This window comes from Lissotriton helveticus, chromosome 1_1 (assembly GCF_964261635.1).
Source record: "Lissotriton helveticus chromosome 1_1, aLisHel1.1, whole genome shotgun sequence".
Lineage (NCBI taxonomy): Eukaryota > Metazoa > Chordata > Amphibia > Caudata > Salamandridae > Lissotriton > Lissotriton helveticus.
The window spans coordinates 1469262235-1469288544 of record NC_136057.1 but is presented as its reverse complement, the minus strand read 5'-3'; the positions used below and the strand labels follow the sequence as shown (position 1 = coordinate 1469288544).

Here is a 26310-nt window from a genome sequence, read left to right as displayed (position 1 = left end):
TACCTAATTTCAGAAACGCCGAGGGAGCTGCGGGCAGCTGCGGGCAGCTGCGGGCGGGCGGGGGGGCGGGGGGGCTACGCCCCAATGGACGCACTGCGCCTGCCATTCCTATGTGACTCTTAGAGTATATTCATTCGTATCCCTTCCCTATGTATATAGAGATAACTCTAATCACTAGTATATGCAGTAGACCTTTGTACTCTCTACCATTCCTATGTGACTCTTAAAGTATATCCATTCGTATCCCTTCCATATATATAGAGATAACTCTAATCACTAACATATGCAGTAGACCTTTGAACTCTTTACCATTCTTAGGTGACTCTGAGAGTATATCCATTTGTATCTCTTCCTTGAGTGACTTTACTATCTCTTCCTTGTGTGACTTTACATCTTGTACATTTGCAATTTTTTCTGTTTTTATCTTTTATGTAACGCATGTAATCCTTAGTCCTTATGTTTTGCAACTGGTTCTTATGTAAAGCGCTCTGACACATTCGGGTAAAGGTCGTGCTTTTTCGCATTAAATAAATACTATCGACTCAGGGGCTTGAAGTTTTAACTTCCGGCCACAGCCAAAGGGCAAATCGGAGTTTTGTGCAGCGGTGCAGGATTGGCTGAGGTGTTATCAATTGTCCAATCGCTGGTCACATTGCATTGTACGAATCCTTCCATTCTCCTGCGACGACATGAAACGTTCAACTAGGTGATTGGCTGCCATGTGACCCGGAAGTATTGAATGTATGGCAAAGCGTGTGTCGTCAATCTAAGATCGATAACCGACGACGGTCTGTGAGCCGGATTTATCGATAGCTCTGTGTAAGTAGCAGGCGGGTCGCGTTACATTTTACTTTTTGAACCCATATATGGCATCTACCGGGAAAAAAAATCATTTCTGCCGCTAGATGATTTAGCCTGTATTTGAAAGTTTAGCCGATTATTTTTGAGGGAATAGCAGTTTGTTGGGGCCTTGCGTCGAAAGTCTGTGCGCCTCCTTAACGAGTGAATGAACAGAAGGACCTTTGATCCCGATCTGCATGCCCTTAAGTGCTGCCCTTAGAGTGCAGATCAAGGCACAAACCTCGGAATGCCAAATGATGAAAGGCAGCCCTTCCCAAACACTTTCCAGACCGCGAGTCTCCTCCATTATTTGATTGGTAAAAAATCAAGTCCATATTTCTGGAATACGTAGTCGGGTGGACGCTTGTCACAAATGACTCGTTTCCGTAAGGAAGGAGTTAATTTCTAAAAGTGCATTGCTGTTTGATTTTGCACTTCCTTGCATACCCCAACTTCCGGAAAATTGTTTTAAAGTGGATGTAACGGAACACGAACTGTGGGAAACCCCCTCAGTTTTCAATGCAAAGCCAGATCATCTAAATACTTGCACAGTAGCGCGCCCAGGCTTTGAAAGGCATCCTAGCAAAAGCGGGCATACGATAACTCGTATGATTTCCCACTCAGCTTGTAATTTCTACAATATTACACTCATGCCGTTATTACGTGGGCACCTGTGCGTCGATATTTGTATTGGAGACTTTACCTCTCCTCTGTGCTGCATCTCAACTTTAAATTCTACCTCGTGTTGCTTAAAACTGCATTTATAGCACAAGTGTGGCCGATGGCACGTGACACAGTAAATAAACTGCAGTAACATTTTTAGTTGGCGTTGTAACGCTGCCAATTAGAATTTTGCATTTAACAAATCTTAATAAACTTTACATCTGCTACTGCAAATATTTGGTGTAGTTAACATCTTTGCCAAGACAAGAACATTTGCTAAATTTAGACCCCAGCCATTTGGGCAGATCATTGATACATTTGACATTGAGGTCAATACCAAAAGGGGCAGTTTTAAACATCAAATTTACGTTAACTTTGCTAAATTGCTCGTAGATTTTGCACCAATAACCAATGCAGTTAGTGGGTTTTGTGTCATATGCATCCATTATAAATGTACGTCTATTGCAGAGGTATGCTGACGTTCCCCACAAGTCCTGTTCGTGAACATGTTGGTGGTGTTCCAGGGCATGACGGGAGCCACCTACATTTTTTGTCGTTTGCGCCATCTTTCTCTTCTGAATTTTTGTCATATTACACAATCGCTTTTGTGGTGATTCATCCACTCTTGATGAAGCAAGTTCAACACTGCTGTTTTAGACCAGTTTACTGTATAAAACGTAAAAAATATATCTCTTTTGGGGAGGGAGTGGGGGGAGACAGTGTCAGTTATTCTAGTCCTAGAAGGTACCCGGTAAAGCGCTTTCTACTGGGTGCATAAAAATGAAAGTTCCAATCTGCGCCTGCACTGTAATGTAAATGCGCATGCTTTTTCCATATTTAATGTTAGAACAGCCGCTGATGACCTTAAAGAAGCCACCTAATATTTGTATTACAGAAGCCCTAATACCTAGCATCAGTTTCTGCCTTGTAACAATGTTGCTACAGACCTGTAGCTATTTATCTATTAAAAAGTTGTAGGCTAGTGTTATCAGTGCTTACCTTAATTGCAGCCCAGTCCCTTTGTCATTTTCTACCCTCCTCAGTACCGCCCTGTCTCTTTTTGTAACCTACCATGAGGTCACACCCTATTATATGTGTTGTAATGACCTAGGTTTTAATTACAGCCTCGAGGCACTATTTTCCTAAAGGCCTTCAGACAGGACACACTTGGTCCTAAAGAAGGTTGGCAGTGGTTACTTTACTCACTAGCACATCTCAAATTTATATTAGACCTTTTATACATTTCCCTTCATCAGCTCTACATAGAGTACAACCTAATCTTAATTAATATCATTGTTTTGTCTTATTGTATATGTGGACATATCTATTTGAATGTACTCGTGGTACTGTCTTGCATGCAATACGTTGTCGGAGTATCATATGTGACCAAATGTTTGATGCTCACTAGGTATCTCTAGGCGCAGCTTGCGGTACTGCACCTACACATCTATATTAGACCTTCTGTACATTTCCCCTCATCAGCTCCACATAGAGTATAACCTAATCCGGAATTAATATAATCATTTTTTTGTCGCATTTCAAAGCTACAAAGTGTATATATTTAATGTACTGTGGTACTATCTTGCATGCAATGCATTATGGGTAGGGTGGCTTTACCATATCTTCAAAGTTTATGATGCTCACTGGGGACCTCTAGGCCCAGCTCGCAGTACTGAACCCACACATCTCACATTTTATATTAGACCTTCTATAAATTTCCCTTCATCAGCTCATGCATTATGGGTAGGGTGGATTTATTTATTTATTTATTTTTCATTTCTAACCCTTGTTAGGCCTCGTTTCTTGTTCAGAGACTTCAATCATCACCTTCCACAAAGCCCTATTTTAATCGTTAGTGCAAACTTGATAACAAGTGCACAGGCTATGCCATTGACCTTTTACCTGTGAAGGAAAAGGGTCTCGTCAGTCAAATACATATAGTAAATAACTACATTTACTCCACCTGTCTTCATCCACCTTCTCCTCTCCCTTGTCACATTCCGGTTCATGGGTGTGGGGAATAAACAGGTTAGTGGCCCCTCTGAAGCCCCCCCCCCCCCAGTTAAGGGAAAGGAGACCTCTTGGGTCCTCAGCTGTCGTCTTCTTCGTTGCCTGAGCCTTCCAGGCCCCCCTGTGTGAGGGTACAAGAGGGCCCCTTTGGGTCCTCCGGTTTTGTCATCGCTCCCTTCATCTGATCCGTCAAGTGCTGCGTAGTCGCGCAGGAGGCTGTGGATCATCTTATGGCACGCCAGGGTCGATGTCTCCTTCTTCCCTACTACCAGGTGGTTTCTGGAAAACATCTTTAAATCAACCCAGGAGCCTCCAGCAACTTCTGGAGGTCACTCAGTGCGTTTGTTCCTGGGAACAAACCATACTTTAGAGTTCGTGGTCATGCAGGGCGTAGATATCCAGGCCCTAGGCTCTGTGCCGAGGGCCTTAGCAGTTCCTGTACATATGCACACTCCCAGAAGAGATGGTACGTCCTCTTGTCCGCGATGCACCCTCTTGGGCAGGACTTGTATTGGTTGAGTCCTCTTGCGTGCATGAAGGCTCTCACGGGAAGCCCTCCTTGGATGGCCATCCAGGCAAAGTCTTTGTGCTGGTTGGTCAGGCTCTTGGATGCGATGTTTCCCCACACGTGGTCCGCTGTTGCAGAGGAGAGGGCGCCGATCGGTTCGCTGATGTCCTTTGCTCGTATCTGGCATTGGACAAGCTTCAGGGTCCATGTGGCGGGGGCAGCAGGCTCCAGCCCGAACTCCCTAATGAACTTCTCCACTTCCTTGTAGAACCATGGGGTCTCCCAGTTGTATGAGACGGCGCTCACCCACTCTGCCCATTCGTGGCGTCTCCATGTTGGCAACAGGAAGAATCGTGCCATCAGAATGCAGACTTGTCTCTCGTCTTTGGTCCTCAGGGTGCTCCTCATGCAGTGGCACACAAAGATTCCCCTCAGGATGTCTTGCACTCCCTTGTCGTGGGTCTTGAACATCACTGCCCTCTTCACCCTGTCCATCTTTGAGCTCCAGATGAAGTAGAAGAGCATTCTCGTGGTGGCCCTGGCCGTGCGGGACTGCAAAGGCCACACTTGAGTGACGTACTGGAGCACTGGCACAGTCTTGTTCTGCAGAACCCCAAGACTTCCCTTCGATCATCAGCTCCCGGAGGCTCCAGAGTTCCGCCTTGTCATCGCCAGTCTCATTGCTCATGTCTTCTCCGTGGTACGTTCTCCGTCGAACCAGACTCCAAGGATCTTCAGGAAGTCCTGCTTGACGGGGAATAGCAGTGGGTCTCGGAAGGGGTCCAGTGTCCGAAGAGTAGGTTTCCGACTTGGCGCTGATGATCTTTGCTCCTGACGCCTTTCCAAACTCGGTACAAGTCCCCTCCAGTTCTCTCACAGATGGTCCGTCTGCGCAGAAGACTAAGACGTCATCCATTTAGAGGGAGCACTTCACTTGGCCCTTTTCTTTGCTTCCTGGGAGTATCACTCCTCTGACGTTCCTGTTCTGTCTGATGCGTTCGGGGTGGAGTTCAATCATGCAGATGAACAGAAGAGGGGAGAGCAGACAGCCTTGCCTGACGGGACGGGGACGGTTTTCCAGCCATTAACCCGCGCAGTGCTAGAGATATCTCTATACATTGTGTCACCACGTCACAGAAGAAGTCTCTCAGCTCCAGTTCTCAGAGTGTCCGGTCCATGAACTCATGGGTAATTGGGTCAAACGCCTTTTCCTGAGGTGGATTTGCCATATCTGCAAAGTTTATGATGCTCACTAGGGACCTCTAGGAGCAGCTTGCGGTGCTGTACCTAGACAAGCAGTGCTGGTTCCTTGCTCACTAGGGACCTCTAGGAACAGCTTGCTGTACTGCACCTAGACATGCAGTGCTGGTTCCAGGCTCACTCTGCAATCACTTGCAATGCACTAGGTCTGACAGTATGAGCTATTGGCGTTGCATTATTATTTGCAACGCCAATACCTCAAACTATCAGTAATGCTAGACCTATTGCATTGCAAATGTTTGTTTTTAAATGTTGCAAGTTAGTGTCCTATCATGAGGACACAACTGAAAAGGTTAAACTAGAATTTCATAGTAGTAGTCTAAGAGTGCAGATCCAGGCATCACTTAGCCAACTGGTGTCTTTAGTGGCACAATTGCTTTCCTTCACCAACAAACTATGTCAAATTTCCACGGTGTCTACACAACATTAATGCTATATGGATTTGGGCGCTGTTGACATACGGGACAATTGGTATCTGGCCCTCTGGTTGAACTAACCTTCTTTAGGTGTCCTTCAAGCAGAGGCACAGTGAAGTGACACTATTTATTCCATTCCTCTGTTATTTTACTCTTCGTGATCTTTCATTGATGTTACACACTCGGAAGCAATCACCTCGAAAGGGACATTAAAATTCAAAATTATAAGCTACCAAATAAAGGTGCAGATGGGATATAGGTAAGTAGTCATTTTTGTATCTACTAATACCAATGAGTTCTTAATTAACTTCCACAAACATGAGATATCACAAGATAGGTAACAAAATTATTTTGGTAGCAAACCTCATTTTATGCCTGAAACATCCTGGCAGCAAAAAAGCAAAGCCCATACAGGAAAGCGATAGTGCTGGTAGCTAAACTGGAGTGCATTTAGGGTATGTGACTCCATAGGATACTGGATAGGGCATTACAAGAATTACTGTGCGTGGGTGGGGGGGATAAAGACAAAGCTGGAGCAGTCTACTGTCTGTAAGTCAATAGAAGCCCACTGGGTGCAAGAACATGAGCAAGCTAGGAAAAACGACAGCTCAGACGGGATCTGGGAGTTGCTAGGAAAACACAGAGTATGGTTTTTTGAGCACATGTTATTCTGGCGACTGTAGTGGGCGTGTGAGGGTCCATCACAGAGACAATAGATTGTAAGATACCATTTCGAAGACCAGCAAACAGCAGTCTACTGTGGTGGGAAGGATCCATCAGTAGGCCATTGTGAGAAAGTGGCTCTATATATACTGGACAATAATGAAGTACAATGTGTATAGAGTCCACAAACCCCAAAGGTATAACAAAGGTTAAAGGCGTGAACTGACCTTACTCTCAAAAGTGGTAGCTTGGTCGAGCAGCAAGGCAGTACCAGAGGGCAGTGCAAAGCATTTGTTGTACACACTCTGTCAGCAAAGGATTTCACACACTCAAAGACCGAACTCCAGGCCAATAGTTTTTATATCCAAAGATATAGTGGTTTTATTTTTAGAACCAACAGGCATAAAAATATACTTTGCTAGATATGAGAACTCTTATGTAATTACTTTGCAAGGAAGGAATAAAGTTGGTGAACACAATAGGTACATGAGTTGCTGAAAGCAACTCAAGTCTAGACACACTTTAACATTGAGCTCAATGGATTGTTACCATAAAAGTACAGTTGATTACAGTACAGATTACTTTAGTAGTTCCAGGACTAGATCCTAGATTCAGTCCTGGGGTCTAAGCTGAAATCAGATTAGCAAAAACGTTTTAGTTACTGTGGTGAATCTTCATGAATATAAAGCCGTTTTAAAAGTTCACACTTAGAAACTTTTCAATGACAATCTGGCAATGTTATTCAATGGGAGAAAATTCAGGTTGCAGGTAAAGTACGATCGCGTTACTTTTGTAATCCAGTACTGGGTTTCTAGGGCCAGCACTGGGGTCTGAGCTTAAAATAGGTAGGTAATTGCGTTTCAGTATTTCGTATCATTTTTAAAGAATATTTAAAGTTTTCAAAAGTAGGCACTTAGAAGAAATTTCATAGAAAAGCATACAATGGGTTCCTATGGAGAAAATACAGATTACTAATAAACCCCGTAAGGATTACTTTTTCAGGTTCAGTACTGGGCTGCAAGGTACAGTACTGGCTTCTCGCCTGCTTGCAGGTGATTACTTCGGAATTCGGACTTCGGCTGATGTTATATGAATATTTGCAATTTTCAAAACTTCACACTTAAAAAATGTTCGAGTCAAAATGGGTCACTGTTCTCCAACGGCAGGTAAGTTAGTTACCGGTTTCCAGGCGAGTACTTGGCTGGTGAAGTTAAGGTTCCGGGTATAGACTCAGGGGTCCCCCAGGGTCAGGTAAGTACAGTCGGTTCCACCCCAGCAGCACAGGGCCGGCCGGGTGCAGAGGTAGGTAGGCCCAATGATATCCAATTAGGGAAAGGGGGCCCTCCGGTTGGTGGCTGCTGGCTAGCAGGCCACGCGGCTGTGGGAGTTGGGCTCCTGGTCACTTGCTCAGGGCAAGGGGGTAAGTAGGATACGACAAAGGTGGCACAGCCAGTGGCACTCGGGCGGCTGGGTGCAGGGTGCTTTTGAGCCGTTGGCTGCTCAATGTTATCCAATGGGAAAGGTCAAAAAGGAACAAAGGCTGCAGGCTCGGGGACGGAGACTCTCCAGGGGCGACCAGCACTTCGAGAGGTAAATTGGGATCTTGGAGCATAGGTAGGTACCCCAAAGGGAGGCACCGGGGGCTGAAGGGCGCCGGGTGCAGGGGTGTCTTTGGGTGTCAGAAAAGCTTACCCTCGGCTGGTCGTGGTTGGGGGGGGCCCTGGTTCTGAGTCTGCAGGCGCCGGCTGGTTCGTCGAGGAGGGTCTTTGGGCACTGGACTTCGGGTCCCAGTCCCCGGGGGGACGTCCTCGTGGTCTTGGTTCGGTTGGGCCCCGCCTGGGCTCGGCGGGTGCAGAGTGGGCTGGTCCGGAGCTTCCTGGTTGGCACCAGGTGGGTTGTTGCAGCAGAACCTCTGCTGATGGGATTCCCAGTCTTTGAGGGTCAAGGCAGGCAGGTCCTCTGGGTGTCCCAAGGTTGCTGTCCGCATGAGTCGCTGGGATTAGGCAGGAACAGGTTCCAGGATCGACAGGCCGGTAGGGCTGGGGCCAAATCAGTTGTTGTCGTCCTGTTATTAGCAGCTGCACGGCGGGTCTTCTTCTTGATCTTCTTTTCGTATCGGGATCTGAGGAAGGAAGGTTCAGGGAGTCCCTAAATACTGAATTTAGGGGCGTTACAGGTAGGGCAAGGACAGGGACCCTGTCCTGGGGTGAGTACACCCCCTAGTCTGCTCCTCTCCTGTGGGAGGGGGGCAGGAGCCTAGCTGGGATTGGGCAGGGCTCCCCATCTACAAGGTACTCAGAGCCCGGGGTCGTGCTTCACCTAGTCTCCCCCACTTGAGGGGTGGGGTTGGGACAGACTGGCACACCCCCCTCCCTGACGTAGTTTTTCCCGCTAGTCTTCCCACCAGAGTGGGGGTTAGAACTGGTGGGGGCCAGTTGCTGGGTACAGCAAATGGTCTGGAGAAGCTCACAGAGGCGGCATGCCTTTGAAGCTTCCCCCTGCCCATCCTGGGGGAGGAGACCTAGCACCTCGCCCAGGATGTGCATTGTTACAGGCCCAGGAGAGCCGGGGGGGGGCTCTCCACCCAGGGGTCCAGCAACATGTCTGCTGTTTGGCAGCCTCTGCCGCCACTCAGCCCAGACGTGGATTTTAAGTTAGGATTTCAGAGGGTATCTCTAAGATGCCCTCTGGTGCATTTTACATTAAATCCCACACTGGCATCAGTGCGGGTTTAATGTGCTGAGAAGTTTGGTGCCAAACTTGTCAGACTTCAGTGTAGCCATTATGGTGCTGTGGAGTTCGTAATGACAACCTCCCAGCACCATAGACTCTTAATGGCATCACTGCACTTACAGTGCCCAGGAATGGCCCTGGGTACTGTAGGGGCACAGGACTCATGCACCTGTGCCCACACCCCTGGCATATGGCACCCAGCTAGAGGGATGACTGAAGTATGCCAAGGCAGTGGGTTCTGTGGGCATGGCACACAGGGATGTGTACCATGTCGTCTCTTGGTTTAGTTCTGTACTTCGGCACTCAGCCTGCAAAGGCACCGTGTTGGGTGCCAGGGTACAGGGCCCTGAGGGTGGCACAATAAGTGCTGCAGACCCCAGGGGTCTTCACTGGTCACCATGCCCTGGGTACCTAGGGTACCATTTACTAGGGGCTGACAGGTGGCCAGGGAGGCCAATTGGGTTTTTAGTTTCAGCACCGTTTTAGGGAAGGAACACAGGTCCTGGGTACCTGGTTGGCAGGAACCCAGGGCACACTCAGTCAAAGCATATCAGCAGTTCAGAAAAAAAGTGGGGGCATACCAAGGCAAGAAAGATGGCACTTTCTCACAGCCATGTACACCATGTTTCAATTGCGAACAGGCAAAATGAGATTGGCGTGCTTTGCTGGCTGGGCCATCTAGTGCAATTCTTTTATTTATTTTTTCACTAGTTTGCACATATAGAAAGGTAGCACTCTTAATTGTGGGTGGTGCTAAGTATTTTAACCTGAGAGCAGCACTTAACAAAAAAAATATATTTGACAGAAATCGCTGTCACAACCCTCGTGTGTGATGCAGTCCTGTGCTTCTTATCTGCTTTAATTCTTTTTAGTTTACATTTACCTGATTCGTGCTACATGATTGGCCGTTCAAAAGAAAATGGTTGCTGGGCAACTAGTATCGTAATATATTAATATTGTGCTCCTACTGCCCTTCACCAATAACGATTCAGAAAAGGGGGGTGGTGATGAACAGAGTGCCTGAATTAAGCAGACCACTCTTACCCAGTCCAAAGATCAGGGCTTGATCCATCACCATTTTTTAGCTCACTGCACCATCCCAGCTCAGAACTTGGCTATATGCAAATTAGTCTGTTCCTGTCCCAGTGCATGATGGGAACAGGGCAAACCAAACTACCAAGCCAATTCTTATACTGGGAAGGAAACAAGCTTCCGGGGACCGGTTTCTGCCATTTCAGGCGTTGTCGGCCCGGCTTGCTTGAATCCTGATGGTGCAATGAGCAAGGGACTCACATCTGAGTATACCCTTCCACGCTTATGGTGGACAAAATGATTCAGAAAAGGGGGGTGGTGATGAACAGAGTGCCTGAATTAAGCAGACCACTCTTACCCAGTCCAAAGATCAGGGCTTGATCCATCACCGTTTTTTAGCTCACTGCACCATCCCAGCTCAGAACTTGGCTATATGCAAATTAGTCTGTTCCTGTCCCAGTGCATGATGGGAACAGGGCAAACCAAACTACCAAGCCAATTCTTATACTGGGAAGGAAACAAACTTCCGGGGACCGGTTTCTGCCATTTCAGGCATCGTCGGCCCGGCTTGCTTGAATCCTGATGGTGCAATGAGCAATGGACTCACATCTGAGTATACCCTTCCACGCTTATGGTGGACAAAATGATTCAGAAAAGGGGGGTGGTGATGAACAGAGTGCCTGAATTAAGCAGACCACTCTTACCCAGTCCAAAGATCAGGGCTTGATCCATCACCGTTTTTTAGCTCACTGCACCATCCCAGCTCAGAACTTGGCTATATGCAAATTAGTCTGTTCCTGTCCCAGTGCATGATGGGAACAGGGCAAACCAAACTACCAAGCCAATTCTTATACTGGGAAGGAAACCAGCTTCCGGGGACCGGTTTCTGCCATTTCAGGCGTCGTCGGCCCGGCTTGCTTGAATCCTGATGGTGCAATGAGCAGCACTTAAAAAAAAAATATTTGACAGAAATCGCTGTCACAACCCTCGTGTGTGATGCAGTCCTGTGCTTCTTATCTGCTTTAATTTTTTTTAGTTTACATTTACCTGATTCGTGCTACATGATTGGCCGTTCAAAAGAAATGGTTGCTGGGCAACTAGTATCGTAATATATTAATATTGTGCTCCTACTGCCCTTCACCAATAACGCCATACATAATGGTGTTCTCTTCTGAAACAGTATGCGAGAAGAAAAGTACCATCCAGTTAACTTTGCTATGTTTTGAGCAGATTATCGGCATATATACTTTTTAGTGAGAACGCAACATTTATGTACACCTTTTCTGAAAAACAAAAAATGTATGCTCTTGACATAAACATATATTATTGATAACCAGTCCATTGCGATGCATGAACTTGAGGAAATGGAATAAGCAAAAGAACATTTATATTTTTACACCCCCCTTCCTTAATGTTTCTGTTTTCCTCACTAGCTTCCTTTCGTACTTGTTCGTTTTTGTAGACCACTAGCCTCTGTGCTTCAGGGAGAACGAAAAGGTTGCCCACTTCCCTGAATTGACAAGTTCATCTGTCGAGCTAATAGGCCTGTCCTTACGGAGGTACAGTTGTGCTTGAATACCGCAAAACTCCTCTCCAGTCTTGCAGGCATGGGCCTTTAGTCTCAGACTGTAAACTTTGATCTGGAGTCTGTTGTGGGGTAACATCAAGTGTATAATGGAGCCTCCACACACTTGGAGGACAAAGCTGAGCATGATCCTGCCCCACCCCGCATTATAATATCCGCTCTGTCAGGAACATAAAGGTCCTTGAACACTGCCTTTTTGTTTGCAATTGTTTGACAGTGAATAGACCCTCTTCTTTTGTATTAACAAGTAATTTCAGATGCAGTTCGCTGTTTTCCTCCTTTCCCTTCACTGCCAGATGCATTAGCACTGGATGCATCTCTAATATTACCTGTCTGTGGTTTTCCTCAGACAGTACATTATTGTTATCCCCTACAAAGCCGGCAGCTACACATAAAAACCCTTGATGTAATTGGGGCCCCCACTGTCTAGTCAAATGCCTATATTAAAGTGCCTGAAAAAAACATACACCGGTTTATTGCTCTTCTAAGCTTTGCCTCTTGAAGTTAAAACACTACTATGAGAATCGGACATAAAACTATAGAAGTCTATGTCCGCTTTGGGTATACTTAGCCTCTAAAAGGATCTTTAAAATGTACTTGTTTATCTTGCTCCTTAACCATTTATACACACAATCATCTGTTTCTCAGGAGAATCAGTCTCATTTTTAGGTGTCACGTCTAGCGGTGCAGTGCGCAGCACAAGACATTTAGTAGCTAAAAATAGGGTTTAGGAGAGTGACCTAGGAATCGCACACGCTCATGCGTGTGCTTTCCCTTTTGTGCCCCGCTATTGGCCTTTGCATGCGTGTTTTTTAGCAAGAGAGCACCCAATAGGCCAAAGGAGGGCGCATTGCTCCGCCCATGGCCTATTGGTGTCTATTACGCGCACCAAAGGCCATGTGGTTTCAATTATCGTGCCCATACACGGGCGCGATAATTGAAAGCACATGTTTCACTGTGGCGCGCGCACACCACTCGAGGCTTCTTGGATCCATTTCACGGGGATGCAACTAAATGAAAGAACCGCTGACGTCTTGCGTGCTTCTTGTTGTACATGCCTCTTCTCCGCTATTCCTGTTGCTAAAGGCTGTTTTTGGCAGAGAAGCGAACAAACCAAGGTACTGTAAAAAAAAAGACGATTTGCATATGGTCACACGATTAATTCAAGCGGGAAGCTGAGATCTGAGACACACAGTTTCTTAGTACCACTAGACCGTGTCTGCCAGGGCCCAAATAGGCAGCTGATTTGTTCAGAATGTCATTTGGAACCAGGAGAAAAATCAGGGAACTGGTGGTGTGATGTCACGATATGACCGTCTGGTCCTGTAATGATGACACAGACTCAGTCTGCTGAGAGAGCGCGGTGAGCGAACACCTGCCGTGAAGATCTGTGTCACTAGTAGTCTCCTAAATGTGAACTTCGTGGAGCGTGCTACTCCACCTTTCATCCTTCTGAGGCCGATAACTTCACTCAGATTAATATAGTATAACTTTGCATCAGCTTGGGGTTCTTGTGGGCGGGGGAAGCAGTAACAGGTGCGCTGTGTTCGAATAGATGGGGATATGCTGATTTTCGAGACATCGTGAACAGCTGTGGACCCAACGGGACTGCGCCGCTCGGGATAAGTTCGGGAGCCCTATTGGGGCTTGGGCTGAACCCCGCCCCCTCCTCCGCTCGTGGAGCAAGAAGGAGCCGCATGCAGGGTGTCTGCACCTGTGTAGTTTAGACCTGCAGCTCCTGCTGTAAAACTTGAATTTTCTTAGAATAAAAAAACAAAAGTTACCAAATCTCATAACGCCAGACAATTCCGGTCACTGCAGTATGTTCCGGCGCAACTATGACAGATGCAGCCAAAAAATGCATGCATCCGTTAAAGACTTTTAAATAACCCGTCTCTTTGTAGCTTTCAGGCCTCTGTAAGAACGTCTTCCTCTCTAGGCCAATCAGCCACCCACCAGCTATCCATCCATCCATCCGCTCTAGCCATCTTGACCCCCCCCCCCCACCCCCCCATCCTTCACTCAACCTGCCTTCCCATCTCCGTATGTCTGCCTGTCTCCTGGTCCATCCATTCAGCCACCAATCCTGCTGGTCTGTGTCCCATCCATCCATCCATCCAGCCGGTCTGCCTGTCTCCTTGTCAATCCAGTCGGTCTGTCTGTCTCCTGGTCTATCCATCCAGCTATCCATCCTGTTGGTCTGTGTCTCATCCATCCAGGTGGTCTGCCTGTCTCCCGGTCCATCCATCCAGCTGGTCTGCCTGTCTCCTGGTCCATCCATCCAGCTGGTCTGCCTGTCTCCTGGTCCATCCATCCAGCCGGTCTGCCAGTCTCCTGGTCCGTCCTTCCATCCAGCCAGTCTGCCTGTCTCCTGGTCCATCAATCAATCCATCCAGCCGGTCTGCCTGTCTCCAAGTCCTTCCATCCATCCAGCCGGTCTCCAGGTCGGTCCAGCCGGTCTGCTTGTCTCCTGGTCCATCCAGCCGGTCTCCTTGTCCTGCAACATTCCAAAAGAGTACCGTGATACTGTTTGTGGTGTCTGTTCCCTGGGTTTGATTATCGATATGCAGGGGTGTGTGTAAATTGGGAGATGGCATCCTGATGTGTACTATGTTTTATGGAAGGACTGGCTCATCTGTACTTTTAGTATTATTTACTCAATGTGTGTCTCTCGGATACTGGCAGCTTTTTCGTACAAATAATTCAGGATTATGATTGTTTCTGGGGGTCCTGTCTGTTACTGAGGTGGTCTCAGGACATGGGCTATTAGCAGTAACTCCCTCTAGTAAGGAAAGGCTATTTTCTATTACATTGGTCCTGTCCAGTGCTTGAATGCTTTTGGGGAAAGCATGTACTGAGATGTCGGAGGGGTCAGTAGGGCAGTTGTCCAGTCAATCTATCTCCTCTAAGGAGGTCAGTGGTGCGTAACGATTTTCCAGCGCAATACTATAGGGGTAGTCAGTACTTTTTTCATTTGCCCGATCTATGCCATCCCTCCCCATTACTTTTGCAGGCTTATAAAAATAACCTAAGGGGAGGATGTTTATATCCGCTATATTTAGGCACCCGTTTCCCCCTTTCCATAAGATCCTTTTTACTAGATCTGGGGTTTTAAAAGTTAACACTATATACAATCCCCGGGAAGGGTTTTTTGCTCTTTCCCTACCCAATTTATTCACCTTTCCACCCATCATTTACCCTGTCGATCTATTTCTTTGTTTCCGCCCGTCCATCATCCTCCCTCTCTACCTTGTTGATCCATTCATCCTTCTGTGCTCCCGTCCACTCGCTATCCACCCAGCCAACTCTCACTCTCACTCTGGTGTTGAAGATGAATCCTGCTAACCAGGGTTCTAATCCCAGCTTCAATACTTAACAAGAAATTTTGTGATTCTAGACAAACCACTTTACACCCACATGCCACCAATGATACATTAGATTTCCGTGAAAAGCCGCAGAGTTTGTCCGGATTATGTCTGGTTTCCACTAGGCCCACATCCAGCACTGCATTGTGCCGAGACCCACATGCTCTTCTCTGTAAAGCGCCATGATGCCCCTCAGAGCTTGGCTCACGCTATAGTAAATACCTAAAAATATAAATACATGCATCACCTGCCTGTCAGCCCCTCTGCCTGCGTCACCTGCCTGTCAGCCCCTCTGCCTGCGTCACCTGCCTGTCAGCCCCTCTGCCTGCGTCACCTGCCTGTCAGCCCCTCTGCCTGCGTCACCTGCCTGTCAGCCCCTCTGCCTGCGTCACCTGCCTGTCAGCCCTTCTGCCTGCGTCATCTGCCTGTCAGCCCTTCTGCCTGCGTCACCTGCCTGTCAGCCCTTCTGCCTGTCAGCCCTTCTGCCTGCGTCACCTGCCTGTCAGCCCTTATGCCTGCATCGCCTGTCGGCGCCTCTGCCTGCATCACCTGTCTGTCCGCCCCTCTGCCTGCATCACCTGCCTGTCCGCCCCTCTGCCTGCATCACCTGCCTGTCCGCCCCTCTGCCTGTATCACCTGCCTGTCCGCCCCTCTGCCTGCATCACCTGCCTGTCCGCCCCTCTGCCTGCATCACCTGCCTGTCCGCCCTTCTGCCTGTCAGCCCTTCTGCCTGTCAGCCCTTCTGCCTGTCAGCCCTTCTGCCTGTCAGCCCTTCTGCCTGTCAGCCCTTCTGCCTGTCAGCCCTTCTGCCTGTCAGCCCTTCTGCCTGTCAGCCCTTCTGCCTGCGTCACCTGCCTGTCAGCCCTTCTGCCTGCGTCATCTGCCTGTCAGCCCTTCTGCCTGCGTCATCTGCCTGTCAGCCCTTATGCCTGCATCGCCTGTCGGCGCCTCTGCCTGCATCACCTGCCTGTCCGCCCCTCTGCCTGCATCACCTGCCTGTCCGCCCCTCTGCCTGCATCACCTGCCTGTCCGCCCCTCTGTCTGCATCACCTGCCTGTCCGCCCCTCTGTCTGCACTTCTCACTCCCTGTGTCTTGATGTAACAGCCATGTTGTTAGAAAACTTCCTGTGCCTGGACCTTCCTGCTTCCACCTGCCCCCTGGCCGCGGACTCTTTAAATGCCCTCTGTGTCTAGCGCTCTGCCCTGAGGGACTCTCTCGGACTCATCCAGAGGAGAGTGACTTCAGTCCTAGCACTGATACCTCCTGCCTATGCCCACCTAAAGCACTCTCTGACCCTCGCCTGAACCACGATCATTTAAAGCACACTGGTTAGCGCAGAAGCGCTTTCTGATGACGCTAAATACCCGATTATATGATTCACTTAATAAAGGTGCGATTCTCTCTATAGGACTCTCCCTCATTAGCACTCTCTGATTCCCTCTCTAAACATCCTAACGCGTTCTAAAATCGCCCTGTGTTTACATTGAAGGTATGATTAACCACCACATGCTCGGAGTGAATCTATCAATATGCCTATTCATTCTTAAATCGATCGCTGGTGTCTGCTAAAGTGCCTCCTGTTTGTCTTCAGGACAATCCTTGATTCTCTTAAAAAGTGATTGCTGTCTCTCTCACTCTTCCCTAAAATCACTAGTTCGCTCTAAAAGCCCTCCCTGATTCGTCTAAACCTGTGTTGATCGTCTGGTATCTGATGATGCTACAGACGCGTAGATCTTCTGTAGTCTGATGATGCCAGACGTGTTGATTATCTGATGCTATAGATATGTAGATGTTCTTTTTATTTTTTTATTTGTATTTTTGAAGTTTTATATAGCGCGAACCAGACTCTTGCGAGTATCAGAGCGCTTTACATGACAAGTAGAAGTATATACAGAATATAATTCGCTATAGTGAATCACGCAATAAGGAAGTGCTAGATAAGTCTAGAACAAAAAAAAAGGCAGTGCGATGCTAGTGTAAAAATGGCAAAGATAAATAAAGGATGCATAAAAGCGAAGAAAAGCAAGTAATAAAGTACAGTGAATAGATAGTTCACATGGATTGAGCCATGAGGATAGCTTTGACTTCTCTTTTGAAGGAACCAGAGGAAGGATTCATTCTAGTTTCACTGGGCAGCGCATTCCATATCCTTGGAGCCATACCGAAGAAGGACCGGTTATACGTTTTTTTCTTGGCAAATCGTTGCGGTTGTAGGAGAAGAGTCTTGGCACTCCTGGAAGCTCTGCTGCCCGCTGAGAGCACCAGTTTCTGAGCTAGGTATAGTGGGGTGTTGTGGTAGAGAGCCTTGTGTGTCAAGCACGCGATTTTTAAATGAATTCTGGCTTCAATCGGTAGCCAGTTGAGGGTTCTCAAGTCAGGGGATATGTGGGCGTTTCTCTTAGAGCCTGTGATGAGTCTTGCAGCAGAGTTGATCGTGGCTCTTAGCGGGGCTGTCGATGACCTCGGGAGTCCGCATAGGGTTACTGCTCCGTATTCCAAGCGAGGTATAACTAAGGCTTGAACAGCTTGTTTGAAATCGTAGGCGGGCAGATAGGGTTTCAGTTTTCGCAGGGTCCTTAGGTGGAAGTTGGCTCCCTTTGTTGAGGCGCTGATGTGTTTCTGCATATTGAGGTTATTGTCCAGCGTTACCCCCAGAGATTTTGCTGAGTCGACTATGAGTGGTTGTCCATTGAGAGCTGTTAGGTGCTTCATCCAGTCTATGATAGTTTGAACTTTGTTTGGGGGGGCGATTACAAGGAATTCCGTTTTGAGGGAGTTAAGTTTCAAGTGGTTTTCGGCCAGCCAGATTTGGGTTTTTTGTAGTGTGGAGTTGAGTGATTTGATGTCTTCCAGAGAGAGAATTTTGATGTAGATTTGGGTATCGTCAGCGTACATGTGGAATTGAATTTTGTAGAGGCTGAGAAGATCAGTGAGGGGTTCCATGAAAAGGTTGAAAAGGGTGGGAGAGAGGGAGGAGCCATGAGGAACTCCCAGAGTGACAGACGATGGGAAGGACAAGGATTGGTTGACCTTGAATCTTTGGGATCTGTTTTGGAGGAAGGAGGCGAACCAGTTAAATACACTTCCAGATAAACCCATTCTATGTTTCAAGAGATTCAGCAGGTTGTCGTGTTTGACGGTGTCAAAAGCTGATGACAGGTCGAGTAGGATTAACAGACAGGCTTCATTTTGGTCGAGGATTTTTAGAGCGTCATCTACTATGTGTCATGGCTGATTCTATGCTGTGACCTGCTCTAAAACTAAATTGAAATTGGTTCAGCAGGTTGAAACGATCAATGTGACAGTTCAGTATGTTCACGCATTTTTGCAGGAGTTTAGCTAACATAGGGATGTTGGAGATAGGACGATAGTTATTAGGTTGGTGGGATCCGCTGTGGGTTTCTTTAGGATAAGCGAGACCTGCCCCGTTTTCAATGTCTGGAATGGATCCTTGCAGAAGGGCAGTATTAATGATCTTGGTCCAGAGGGGAAGTAAGAGAGGAGTGAAGTCTTTTAAGTAGTTAGCTGGGAGCTGGTCTGTGAAGTGATTGGATGGTTCAGCGTGTTAAGCGTTGTTAGTATGGCATCTTCATTGTAAGTGTTGAAGTGGGACCATGATGCATTGTTTTTTAGTTTAAAAAGTTGGAGATCATTGGCTGGGGCATCAGCAAGGGACAGTGATGGGCTCTCTTTCAGGTCTGAGATGGATATAAGGTCCTTGAGGAGGTCTGATTTAATGGATTCTGTCTTTGAAGCGAAGAAGGAGGCAAATTCGTCACTTGAGGGAGTAGCGAGAAGGCTGATGTTAAGGACCTTAGGGAGGCTCTTGGTTTGGGCTTTGATAAGATCGATAAGTTTTTTCGGGGCGGTTCTTGGCAAGGTCTAGTTGAGATCTGAAGAAATCGGTTTTAGATTTTCAGATTTTTCTAAAGTAAGAGTTCCTGGTGGTTCTGAGAAGTTTGAGGAGGTCGGTTGAGCGTGTAGCTCTATAGCGTCGTTCGATTATTCTAAGAGAGCGTCTGGCATCATTTAGCCTCCCATCGTACCATGGGTGGGAATTTTTAGAGGAGGTTCTCTTCTGTTGTAGTTGGGCAATTTTGTCTAGGAACTTGTTCATGGAGTGAAAGTACCGATTAGTCAGCTCCAGAACATCAGCTAGGTCTTCCGGAGGACTAAGAGGGTTTGAGTTATCTAGGGCTGTGAGGTCAGATCTTACGTTTTTTTTTTTTTTGTAAAATCTTTATTTTTTAGTATGTAGTAGAAACAAGAAAGAAAACAAGCATTTACAATGCAACGGTTTCGCCTTTGCAAAAGTTAGAGCTATTGGCATTGTAAATGACAACATTTTTATTTATTTGTTGGTTTTGAAAACAGATAAATAAATGGCATTGTCATTTACAATGTCAATAGCTTAATCTCTCGCAAATGCCACACACACACACACACACCCACAGAACGCCAGGCAAAACCTAAAAAACATTCCTAATTGTGTGCATGCTTGCTTACCTCTACCGGCCATATTGCAAGTTTGGAAACAAACGTTCACAAAAACAACAACTCTATGCCTCATCATAAAAGGCGACAGTAGGCTTTGTTGACTGCCATGCACACGTTTAAAAACCGGTAACATGCCAACTTATAGGTGTTGTGGTGACACATTCACGGTTGGGGGGGCAGGTATAGTTGTGCACGTGGGGAGCGCAGCAATAAAATAGGACATACTGACATATGCACATTCGTGACAGTGGCATGTACACATGTAGGATCAGGTGACCAGCACGGATACAGCAGTGTGGCTGACAGGTACATGCAAAGAGACTGTGCCCTACTCTTATGCAAAGACACTAGACTCTGACGTGTAAATATTTAGGAGCCAGTGGCGTGTGATCTGGTAGCACGGGTGGTGAAAGAAGAAATACGAGGCATTTCCATGCGCACAGGAGATGCAGGTACACACAGATGTAAAGAATATGTTGATGAATCGGCATGTATATAGCTGGCAGAGAACAGTACACATAAAGGAGAGGCGGCCTGCACATATATGCACGTGCCCGTTCAGTAGACATAGGTGAAGGGAGGCTGCATGCAGACACGTGGGGATCTGTGAGACAATGACGTGTGCACACACAGGTCAGAGAGTGCCAGCACTCAGAGGAGACAGTGACATGTGTCCACTTATGCCTCTGGGAGATGGTTACCTATGCACACGAAACAAAGATAAATGAGCATCTATAAGAAGGAAACATATACCTGTGGCAGTCTTTCACAGATGCATGCTGCACTGCACCACGTATAAAATGTGAACGCCCAGAAGTCGAGGAATTGCCTACCAAAGATATTGTAGTTTTTGTCAAAGATACCAAAGTTAACCACAGACTTCACAACTACTCAATAACTCAAAGTTGGTGGTACCAGCAACCACTCCGGATAGACTCCAGAGCATCAAAAAGTCATATACCACCACCGCCAACCGGAAATGATACCTTACCCATCTATGAAACGCTCAGTACCAGAAGATCTTGTCTCTGGGACCTACCACCCTCCTGCTTAGCTAACAGAACACTGCCCCCTGAAGTGGTCCGTCAAATAGTGGATAAAGTATTCATTAACACCCCCATTCCTAACAATACTCTGTCAACCATGAATCGTGCGAGTATATTTAAATATTCGCAAAACCATAAGTAAGTGCAACTTAAAGACCGCCATTCCCATATTAGTAAGGCGGCCTACCAAAAATAACACTGGATAAAGAAATAGCTCATATAATATTCTTCTAAACTGGGAAACTACAGAAACATGGTTTGTCTAATGAATCCAGCCACACGTTGTTGTAATCAGTGACAAAAAGGCAAATAAGTGAAAACTACAGCAGGGCTAGTAGAGCAGGAATTGCTACCAGGGTGCCTTTAAAGTCGAATAATGGCTCCACACGAGGACGGATTAGCCAGCTGTTGATGTTCCATTCGGTCCTCAAACTGGTGTGAAAGATTAATGTACAATTTTTCAGTAGTAACCATGTGTCAAACCGAGCTAATGATAGCGCGCTTGTGCAAAGAACAATGCAAGCAAGAATAATAAAGGCAGCAGCCATTCTTGTGCATTTTGCACACAACCCACCTTTCCACACGCAAAAAAGGGGTATTAAGCATATAATATATCTTTTTTTTAATACAATCTATATGCATTTTTAAACTTTTGCCACTGTGTATTGTATGTGCTTTTCTATCTGGCTTCGACCCACATCAAGAAATGTGCCTTTAATGTGTTACAACCATATGAAATCAGACCATGCTTTTGGGGTTTACTGTATTTGCAGCCATTAGTCAATTTTGTTCCCATTTCATGCAGTTTGCATCTTAACTGCAATTACAAATTTTGTGGTAATACTACGCTTTCCTGCTACACATTTTGTAAGGTAGAGCCTGGCTGAATTGGTGCACAGAAAATTACCACATAAATAGAGCACGTGGCAGTACCACGTGATCCTCGAGCCATGTTACTAAACTGAATGAGCAGGTTACACCCCACTTAATAAACATAGAAGAAAGCAGTATCAGTATTAAACCAAGCTACAAAGGGCCATTTGTTTTGCATGTGACCAGCAGGTCCTTCAAGACGGCTTCAAAAGCAAACAATAAGAGCTATTTCACACACTAACTTGGTGCCTAAGAGGTCCGCCAGGCCAGCCTGCTAAATTACGATGTTCACTCTAGATGCGCCTTTCCTTCATCAGATAATAAAATAAAACTAGGAAAAGTAGGCCTGACGGAGCATTTTCGGACTTTATTTAGCCGATGCCTTTTTACAAATGCAGATGGGTACGGACTTATACACGGAAACCTATTTCCTTACAGCTCCTAAGAGAGTAGGCCTGCGTATCCCTGCTCGCACCATGTAAACAAATTACACGGCTTCTAGGAACTCATCACGCGACAGCACGCTTCGTATGCTGGGCACCAATGAAAGGCTGCAGGAAATTCCATTTGTTTTTATTCAGCAGTTCATCTCCCTCCTGCCATTTCTAAGCGCTGGAAACAGCAAGTGTAACTATCACCCAAACTCGAGTTACAAATGAACGGTTTTGCCATCTTCGGGTTTTGTGCAGCGCTTTGCTGCCCCTGCGGCGAGTCTCGGTATGCAAGTGCCTTATGAAGTAATTACAGCGGGCTTTGCTAACCAGCTCCTCCCGCCTTTCTACCCGAGGACGGTCACACACAAGCTCCGCTGCCCTGCAGTCCGCCGAAACAGCGAGCCGGGGAGAAGGAGAACAAACACGCCCAAAGAACGATAGGTTTTTCCATTGTCGGAAAAAAATAACAAGTCAGGTCCCGGGCCGCGCTGTGATTGGCTGACGTCACGGGGGTGTCCCGGCCGGCAGCCAATCACAGCGCGGCCCTGGAATGACGTCACGGGGGTGTCCCGGGCCGGCAGCCAATCGCAGCGCGGCCCGGGACAAAGGGGCGGGGCTTAAAAAAGCACCAGAAACGCCCCCGAATCGCGTTTTCGAGAGAACGCGATTGACAGCCTCTGCCTCCCAATGGCTAGCCTCCATTTATGGAGCTAGCCAATGATAGGCAGAGGCGGGTCATCACCCCAGATAGAAATCAAGAGGTTTTGCTAGCGCATGCGTACTTCGTACGCATGGCTAAGGCAAAACCTAAACAGCGGTAAACCCGCACATCATCCCTCACAGGGGGCACAATCAGAAGCCAACAGGATCGATAATTCGCACTATTAGAAGGCAGACAGGCAGGCGGTAGAGCGAAGCTCTATGACATCAGCGTTTAAAGCGGCAGAAGCCTAGTGCAGGAAGTCCATCTGCACAAAGTGCAGTCTCAGAGGAGTAGCTGTTGACGCCTAGAAGTTTAACCAGTCCAGATTGAAAGGCTTCGGCCCCCTTGCTTGTACTGCAACAAACAAACAACAAATTCCATACCCCCCCCCAGATCTTACGTTTTTAAGGTTTCTCTTCCAGATTTTGGTTCTCATGTGTTGAGTGGGGGGTCGAGTAATGGTTTCCGAGATTTGGAAAGTAATGATATGATGGTCAGACCAGTCGCAAGGGAGTATCGAGTCTAGCTGCGAGGAGTCCGCTTTGGATATTATTAGGTTGAGAGTTGCACCCTTGTTGTGTGTTGGGCTGTTGCATAGTTGGGTAAGATTGAGGTCTGTAAGGAAGGCTTTGAGGCTGTTTACCCCTGGGTCGTTGTGGTCGTCCCAGTGAAGGTTGAAATCCCCTAAGAAAATTTGCTTAGATTTTTGGTTGTCATTTGAAGCTAGAATGTCCATGAAGTGTTCTATGAAAGTGAGGTTATCTCCCGGAGGATGGTAGAAGGCGTGAAGGCAGCAGATTTGTTTGTTGTTGTTGGCAATGTTTAGGCAAAGGTATTCGCATGATGAAATAGCAGAGGCATTGGAATTGGTTGCAGTTAGGCCAATCTGGTGTATGCAGGCTATCCCACCACCGAGCCTCTCGGCTCTGTCGAGTATGGTTGTTATAGTTGGGGGATAGCAAGATGTCCATAATAGGAGTAGAAGGTTCCTTGAGCCAGGTTTCTGTAAGAATCATAATGTCTGGTTTGTTTGAGATGAGTAGGTCAGCTATAATGGGCTGCATGTCTAGAGGCGGACCTGCAGTTTAGGAGGATACAGCTTATCTGTGGATGGGAGATGATTGTGGTGGGTTCGGCAGTGATGGAGATTCTAGTGAGGTTATTTTCTACAATGCCTCTGGGATTGAGTCTGGAGGCTCTATGAGTGTTGAGCAGAATGGTAGGTATTCTGTGGTCTGTAGGTGGGCTATCTGGACTGACTAACAGTCCCGCGTTCTGAGGAGGGTGAGGCTGCTCGTAAGAGCAGAGGAGGGCCCCTAGATCGGATTCAGATAAAGGGTTAGACCCCCTGATAGGACGGGAAGTGGTGTTCGGGAGAGGGATTGTGCTCCAACGTGGAGAGCAGTGGGCTTGGAAGATTGTAGGAAGACGAAGGATGCGTCTATAGATCTTGGGGGAAGGGAACGGATTGAGTTCCTGTTTAATGCAGGAGGACTTGGTTTGTTGTAAGATAAGGTTATGAAGGGATTGGATGTCTGATTTGACTTGTTGAAGGGATTATAGTATCAAGTCAAGTTTGGAATTGGACGTGATAGTTTCATTATTAGCAGGGTGGACGGAAGGAGTAGACTGAGTAATGACTTCTATGGATGCTTGAATGTCCAGATTGGGGGTCTGGTCAAGTTTGAAGACGGGCGTGATAGTTTCAATGTTGGAAGGGTGGACAGGGGGAGTAGACTGAGTTGAGGTATCTGTAGATACAGGAGTGTCTAGGTCAGTGGGGGTAAGGGTGGGGCCGAGGGGCACGCGGGAGGAGCTGAGTGGAGGGGAGGCGGGAGGGTGATATATGAGGTGCAGGGTGATTGGTTCGGGTGGTGACCATGCTGGAATCCAGAGGGGAGTCTGATGCTACAGACATGTAGATGTTCTAGTGTCTGATGCTACAGACGTGTAGATCTTTTGGTGTCTGATGCTACAGATGCGTAAATCATCTGATGCCTGATGATACTACAAAAGATGGGCAGAATGCAGAACAAATCAGAAACTTTCACCCCGTCAAGAGATCTGGGTTAAGCAGAATTATACCAATATTTAGCCAAAATTCACAACTTGTATGTTTTGACACATATTTAACTCTTTTGCAGTTTCCCACAAGAATGGTATTGAATTTTTCTACCGAGTATTAACCCCTTCAGCGCTGATGACAAAGCTAGCTCGTCATGGGCGTTACCTGCGCTACGCGCATGACGAGCTGCCTTTGTCACGTAACGCGGGTTTTTTGAAAATCCAGCGCGCAGCGGGAAAACCCGCTAGTGCGCATGCGGTTAATATTACTGATTGAAGAGCAACTGAAATATTAAATAATGCTTTATAGTGTGGTATCTACTGTAGCGTGCCCTTAACTTTACATATTTATTTATTTTGAATTGCGTGATACCATATGCTTGCAATGATAAACAATCATTTGCAATGCAATAGGTCTAGCATTACTGAAAGTTTGACCTATTGGAGTTGCAAATAATAATGCAATGCCAATAGCGCAAACTTTAAGTAATGCGAGACCTATTGCATTGCAAATGCTTGTTTGACTCAGGACCCAACCAGTAGCTTATTCCGAGCCTTTCAACTATTGTTGATGCACCCAACAACGGGCGCAATTTTAAAAAAACTACTTTTTTTACTTCTGCTTCACTCATGCTCCTTTGGCATACAGCTTTTTTTTGTTTTCTATGCTCCTCAATGCCCTCTTCATTGGTGCTTTTGCTTTTCTTATGTTTTTTTTTAGGTTGAGCCTGGGCAGCGCATGCGCTGCTCTGCGAGCCATTCTGTATTGGAGTATGGAAAAGAAGCCCGCCCACTTTCTGCCTATATTTGTCCTTGGCTTGTCTCCTTGTCCTTTGTAAATACTGGCTTCTGATTTATTAACCCCTTCGGCGCTCATGACGAGCTGAGCTCGTCATGAGCGTAACGTGCCCTACGCTGATGACGAGCTGAGCTCGTCATGTAACGCGGGTTTTTTAAAATCGCAGCCCGCAGCGGGAAAACCGCTAGCGCGCATGCGGTTAATAGGCTTGTTAGTCCCTCCTTAGTTGTCTTCATTCGTAACCTCCCATGAGGACTGACCCTTTTACTTCGGTTGTTACACGGTGAGTCTTTTTTAGTCTGTAACCACTATATTCTTTAAATAGTTTCTCCTACTGCAGGCACAAACATGCTTTTCTGCAACATCCAGCACGCCATGCGCGCTTTCACTTTCTAAGCAGCCGAGGACAATGGCGGCCGCTTCTTTGAATAGGTCTTGCATTTACAAGAGTTTGCGCTATTGGCGTTGTACATGACAATGCCTTTTATTTACATGTTAATTATCAAAACCTATAAATAAAAGGCATTGTCATTTACAATGCCAATAGCTTAAACTCTCACAAATATGAGACCTATTGCATCACAAATGCTTGTTTAATACTGCCTCCCAGATCACTCAGGGGCTTTATTTTATTTATATTGTGTTAGTTTTGCTCTCTCCTGTACGCTAGAACACAATTTATTGTTTTAATATATTTATATGGTTTCATCTGCAAAGCTAAAATTGGCTTGCCAACGTGTGTGCAAACAAACACTCACTTCTGTGCGCAAAGCATTTAATCATACCTGTCATGATAAACTGATGTAATGTGCCCTGGC

At 46.7% G+C, this 26310-nt stretch overlaps 1 protein-coding gene across 2 annotated transcripts in view; it reads left to right on the top strand.

The window, feature by feature from the left end:
- The first annotated feature begins 691 nt into the window (after positions 1–691).
- Positions 692–26310, top strand: part of LOC144828177 (zinc finger CCCH domain-containing protein 10-like) — a 38267-nt gene continuing 12648 nt past the window's right edge. The window contains exons 1-2 of one of the 2 annotated variants that reach the window (XM_078686277.1): positions 713–819; positions 13930–14154. The gene's annotated coding sequence lies outside the window, so the exon portion shown is untranslated. Of the gene's footprint in view, positions 820–13929; positions 14155–26310 lie in introns of both variants that reach the window. The other variant, XM_078686274.1, reaches the window with a different exon arrangement.